The following is a 6329-nucleotide window of genomic DNA, read 5'->3' as shown; positions in this document are numbered from 1 at the left end:
GACATTTTGTGAAACTTAAAGACTTCAACAATCTTTTTTTCTTCCTTCTTATTTTCACATGCTTTTACACTTCCTGATCATGAGTTAAGTTCTGTGGTCTCTAAATCAGTGGGAGTTTTGTACAGCTAACAACAGCAATGTTTGGACCACTGCCAGAACCAGTGGCAGAAACACAAATATCATAAGAGAAGCTGTTCTCTCATGACATTGCTCTCTCCTAACATTTTCAGTATTTTCCGTCCCTTTCTTACTGTAACATTTATTCAGAACATATCAGTGATCCAAAAAGCAAGTCATTAAACTGTATACAGGAAAGGATAAAGATTTAGACTGATATTACTTATAAGACTGATTTAAATATATTTATGTGTGTGTTCTGTTTTTATTACCTCATTTCACAGGAACTGTGGCAGAAAAAGAGCAATGGGAATGATCAGAGGCAGGGATTCTGTCAAAGGAGAGGTTGAAATAATGAGGGCTTTTCAGTATCAAGAGAAGATGAGTAAGAAGGGAGGTTGACAGAGGTTTATACTGTAATTAATAGTATAGCAAAGGTAGTCTGGGCCCCTCACTTAACCCCTTCTTGTAATCCTAAGATTAGGGGTATACAGTGGAATGAACGGACTAATAACTAAGGCAAGGAAATAATTAACCTGTGGAACAGATGTGTAGATCAAGGTTGAAATCATGAGCCCTGGGAATTCCTGCCATTGTTTTGTTTTGTTTTTTTAAATAGATGTTTATATGATCAGGAATAGATAAAAGTTAATGGTGAGATAAAACATATAAGGGACATCAACCCCCCTGCTTCAGAACAAAAGCAATACCCTGCCTAACAGAGGTAAAATGACACTTCCTCTTACATAGGCATCTTTTTTATCACAGTTGATTCATAATGGAGATTCTCCACCTTTCTGAGAAGCATCTGGAAATAGTCTCACTTGGAAACAGGATACAGGATTAGATGGACCACTGGACTAATCCTATATGGCAGTTCTTTTCCTCTGCCTAGCTGAAACCGGGAAGTCACAGCAGGTAAAAAGATCTTAGCCCATTTGTGAAAGATTTTCCAGCTTCAAAAAGACTTCTTGATTTTGACCGGTTTTGCCTTCATCCGAGTTAGGCTATGTGATCCTGGAGATAAGAACGTTGTCTTCCCATTTAGTGTTGCAATGTACCGTGTTCACCTATAGTATTATATATGCTTGTTAAACTTTCTTTCCTGTTACTTGCTGTTGTGTTTTAGGTACATCAACTAAAGTGCATGTTTTTATGGAGTACTGAATTTTCACAGGAGCGGTTGCTACTAAAAGGGTCCACTTAGCAAACAGTAATTCTACCATACCTCCAGGACAGATTCTGTCTGCCTTTGCACGGTAGGTATCGTGCAGGTGAAATGAATTGGTTAGTATTAAAGTACCAAATACATGAGGAACATGAACTATATAAAGCACATATTAACCAATGCATGTGACTGAAAACTACAGTAGGGACTGTGTGGAGAGCACAGACTGTGTGGGGGCACAGCATTACTATGGTATGTGTAGCATGGCACGAATGTTACCCTTTTAACAAAGTGGGCTTTTTAAGTGATTGTGTTGTATTTGTGGATCACGTGTAAGTGGTTGGAGCTGGAGCTGTGGCTGAAGAATGTCTGCCTGGTCAATACATACAAGTGCTTAAAGTGATTCCCGATTTACCAAATATATAGGCACTGGCTGGTTTTTGCTACTGAAGGTTGTGTCTACCTATTTAGCAAGTAATCGGTCAGCCTGAAGTATATAAATTACTGCAGGGCCAGAACTGTAAAAATTTATGTGAGCTCCCCTGTTTGGTGACTTTCTGATTTTTTTTATGACTTTGCCTCTTTATTCCATGCTTCCAGTCACATAATGTTCCTTTTTCATCTGACTTTGCTTTTCTTTTGATTTATATGCCCCTGAACTGCAAGCTTGAAATAAAAGGCCCTTTAGGTTGAATGAAAGGGGGATTATCAGTTGCCAAGATGTATGATTTATCAAGAAAAACTATAGGGCAAAAGAAAAATGAACTTACTCAGGCTACAGAAATCACATGGAAATGGTCTCTGTGTTTTTTAAGATGACAGTGTAAGAGTTGCAGTCAAATCAAACCATTTTTACATTTTATTGTAGATTTAGGGCTGGATATGTGTTGCATATTCCCTTACTTTTCAAGTACTTCAGTTGAAATGAATGGAGAAACTGAAGGGCTAAAGGGATTGATCTGTATGAGTACAGGTGACAAAATCTGCCCTTTAAATCATCTCCATTATATAGTTTTCTCATTAATGGTCTGACTCAGAATGGACAGGAATGAATGGAAAGAGTCCCACTGGCTTGAGAAGGCTTTGGAAGGAACCCCTATGGGAGCAGATACTGCTAAGTTTAGATTGCTGGTGGGTTTTATTTTTAAATTTGGTATTGTTGATTAGTCCTCCCTTCGGTGAAGAATCACCTCCTACTCCTTAAGTGTCTCTGACTAAGATGAATTTACTGCATCTGTGGAGGCAGTTGTTATTTCAGCTGCTAAGGTTCAGCAGTAGCTCTTCTGAGTCCCTGTCATCCCCGGTGCCTGGCAAAGGCAAAGCAACTTAGCCCAGCTGCTCTTTCTCTGCATTAAATGAATCCTGAAGTCTTGTCACATTTCTACTCGTTTCCTTTATCTCTCAAGTTGTCACAGCTGTATGAGTGGATGGTATTTATTTGCTCTGTATAACTCTTGAGTGTTGAAGGTATCACTGTTAAGCACCAACAGAGAACTGGCTCATTTTCTCATCAGCTAGCTCCTACAGTCCTATCACTTCCAACACCAATCAGTATCATAAAGGATAACACACATACATGACTCAGGTAAAGCCTCCACTTTTTACCAGCTATATTCGTTCCCCCCACCCCATCCTTTGACTACAGCTATATTCATTCCCCCACCCCCAAACATGTCTCTCACCTAGTGACCAACCCAATTTACATTTTAACTGACTGGCTTTCTTGCATACGCTGGCCTCTGGCTGCTTTACTGCTCCACCCAGGAAGAGCACAGACCATCTCTGACAAAGGATAACTGTCTCCGAATGCTTGCAAAGAAGAATGTTTCTAACTATTTGAGTTGGTCTAATAATATCAGATTTACCCAAAGAACCTTCTCTGTCTATACATGATGCACTAACTTTATAGTTAACGATGCGGTCTTGTTGTATCATCATAATGGTCCCACTGGCTTAAAGGCCTATGAAACTTTGAAACAACATTGTGTATGCTTAGCCTGCTGGCTTCTGAGGAGCACTTCAGCCAGCCCTCCAAAGCCAAGCAGAGTATTTTAAGCAAATAAGCTAACAAACAAAACCAAATCCTTCTTCTCCTGCCCAGGCAGCAGGAGTGGAGCCCCTTTTGCTCTAGCCCCAGCACAGCAGCCTAGCTCCTTCTTGTAGCATAGTGTTGCACTCACAGCTTGTTTCCTCCTCTTCTCTGCTTATTCTTCTGGGAGCTTTTAAAGGTCCTGACAAGCCACTCCCTGCTTATCCAAGTACCCCACAACTGGGCTTCCTCAACAGGGCTGTTATCTCTTAAAGGGACAGACTGTCCAGTTTCACATGAGCTATCAAACAAAACAGCTACCTAATAAAGTGCAGAATGTAGTGTGCCTACTCAGTTGCTTATTATGGTTGTCTCTGGACATTTCATTGGCTTTATATCTGTCTCTAAGTGAAATTGAATATGTTGGAAATTTTATGTTTAAAGCCCTACATACTTTTGAGCCTTGTCTCCTGAAAGTCTGCCTTTTTCCCATGCCTTGTATAACTGGAAATTGCCTGATGGCTTCATGTTGGCTATACCTAGACTTAAACATATTGGAGCAAGTATCAGGGAGTTCTCAGCTGCAAGTGCTTGACTTTGGACATTTTTTTCATAGGATTCTAGATTATAAGGCAAGAAAGGACTGTTGTGATCCACTTGGCTGACTTCCTTAACTGGCTGGGCAGAGACTGATTTGCAAGATTTCAAGTCAGAAAATTTCACCCCATGATTCCTGCATCAATGGCAATAGTTTCCATCTGAGATGCAGTAGATCTTTTAGCAGGAAGTACCAAGTCTGGAGCTAGAGAATTCAAGTGATCACAAATCCTCCATACCTCTAGGTAAGTTGTTCAGTGATTTGTTTTCTCATTGGTCCAACAGAGCCCAAGTGTAATTTCTAAGGCACTGCAGAAAGCCCTTGATCAGTTTGCACAGACTTTTGCATGAAGAGAGAGAAGTGGTATGTATCATCATGGTCTTAAGTTGCAAAAGGAAGATAAGGTTAGATACTGGGAAAAACTTTCACAATAGGAGGGTAGTAAGCAATAGAGCAGGTTACCCAGAGGGGTGGTGGAAACTGCATCCTTGGAGGTTTTTAAGACCTGGCTAGACAAAGCTTTGCCTGGGACAATCTAGTTGGAGCTGGTCTTGCTTTTTTATAGCATGAACCTTATCACTGCATACATATTCTTTCCATATTATTATGATGATTGCATAATAAGTATCTTTCAGCTGAAGATCTTTGGACATTTCAAAGGCACTAATTAGTTAAACTTCACAACAACCCAGGGAAGTAGGTATAATTAATCCAAATTCACTTATATGGAAACTCAAATCATTTCAAATAAAAGGTCAAAAGGATCCACTTACTGTGGGCGCCCCTTCTTACGGTGTTCAGTCAGAGACTCCTACAACAATGAGCATCCACAACTTCCCCTAAAGTCAAGCAGTGCATAAGGCTCTTACCAGCTCTGAAAAATCAGAAGCTAAAAACTTTGTCTCACATGGGACCCCTAGAAAGTGAGTCCCCCGTTAAAAAACTGGCTGCCTCCGGTCATATTGTGATGCAGTGGTGGAACTAATGTTATCACCTGGGTTTGCTTTCTCATAGTGAATTGCCTACAATTAACTATGTTGCCTCTTCACACTTTGATAGCTATTGAGCACCTCAGTCCTATTGGCTTTTATGAAATACCCATCACCTTGTATTTTCTGTCCTTAAATTTGCTATTTGCTTTCCTTTGAATTGTGTAACACATTCTTTGGAGCTGAATATAAATACATGTTTCATGTGATTGGTGCATCTCAAAAAGCTTGGGTCATTATTCAAAGCCTCTCTGGACTGATCTGTCTAAGAAACCAGGCCACAAGTAGTTTTAAGGTGGGTTTTTTTTCTACCAGTGCTCTGCCAGTTCTGTCCATTTCTTGCCAGAAAGAAGGGCATACTGCCCTTCTTTGGGGAAGTATTTGAATTCCTCTGTTGAAAAAAACGATATGATAATTAAGTGGGGTCATATTCTACTGGGACAAAATCTGGGTTTGGCGAGAACAAAATGCATGACCTCTAGCTGCAATTACACACCTGCTTTGCTGTTATATTAAATAGAGACAGCCCCCTAAAGTAACACAATGTGTAAGGCAAAATTCCCATTAAGTTATAGATTAAGTTATTCTATGCGTTAATTCTAGGAAGATGCTGATTCTACCCAAGAAGTGTCTAGTATGTACACAGTGGTCTTGTACAGGTGTTGGGAATAATACTAGAGTGCTGAAAAAAGTACTAATTTTAGGTCTCATCCTTGATTCTGTACAAGGGAAGAGGTGCAAAAGTAAAGAAAAGAGGTCAGGGTGAGCAGGATTAACCTCCAATATAAATCAAAGCAACCCTATTTCACTCTCAGAAATGTTGGGGTCCAAAGTTAGTTCTTAAATCAGGGTGCCCTCCCCGTCAATGTCTGTATACCTGTAAGGAGCTGCTGAATTTAAAATCATAGAATCAATGAGTCAGAAGGGACCTCGACAGATCATCTAGTCTGACCCCCTGCCATGGGCAGGAAGGAGCACTGGGGGTGGGAGGGGTCCTAAGACCCCAGCCAGGTGCCTATCCAGTCTCCTCTTGAAGATTAGGGATGTGGCTGTTTAGTTTACACCCGTGTTTTGAGTAACAGAAATATAACCCTATCATCATTCTAATGTCAAAAGAAAAATAAATTAAAGCCATTTGTGACCCATTAAATAATTGGTCAAATAGCATCCAGGGGCATTTTTTATCCCACCTCCTTTGCAACAGACATGACTGCTCCATTGACAGCATAGAGAGGTCCCATTGGAATCTGTACATTGACTTTGCACCATCAGGGCGGTTCCTTTCGCCAGGGGCGATCCTCCCGGCACTGGGTACACCAGCTCTACAACCAGACTCCTCTAGCAATGTGGACAGCACATTGTTAATGTATTAGTTAGACTCTGTTTTCTTTCCTAGGTTCATGCAGTCTGAACCAGTTGCTAATAAGT

The 6329-nt window shown here is 40.5% G+C and overlaps 1 long non-coding RNA gene across 1 annotated transcript in view; it reads left to right on the top strand.

Moving 5' to 3' along the window:
- The first annotated feature begins 684 nt into the window (after window positions 1-684).
- LOC109288536 overlaps window positions 685-6329 on the top strand; it is a 68720-nt gene continuing 63075 nt past the window's right edge. The window contains exons 1-2 of the long non-coding RNA XR_002095175.1: window positions 685-1035; window positions 3931-4156. This is a non-coding gene — a long non-coding RNA (uncharacterized LOC109288536). The remainder of the gene's footprint in view (window positions 1036-3930; window positions 4157-6329) is intronic.

This window comes from Gavialis gangeticus, unplaced genomic scaffold, assembly GCF_001723915.1.
Source record: "Gavialis gangeticus isolate Ggan-Ray unplaced genomic scaffold, GavGan_comp1, whole genome shotgun sequence".
Classification (NCBI taxonomy): domain Eukaryota; kingdom Metazoa; phylum Chordata; order Crocodylia; family Gavialidae; genus Gavialis; species Gavialis gangeticus.
Note: the sequence above shows the minus strand (reverse complement) of the source record. Positions and strands in the feature narration are given on the sequence as shown.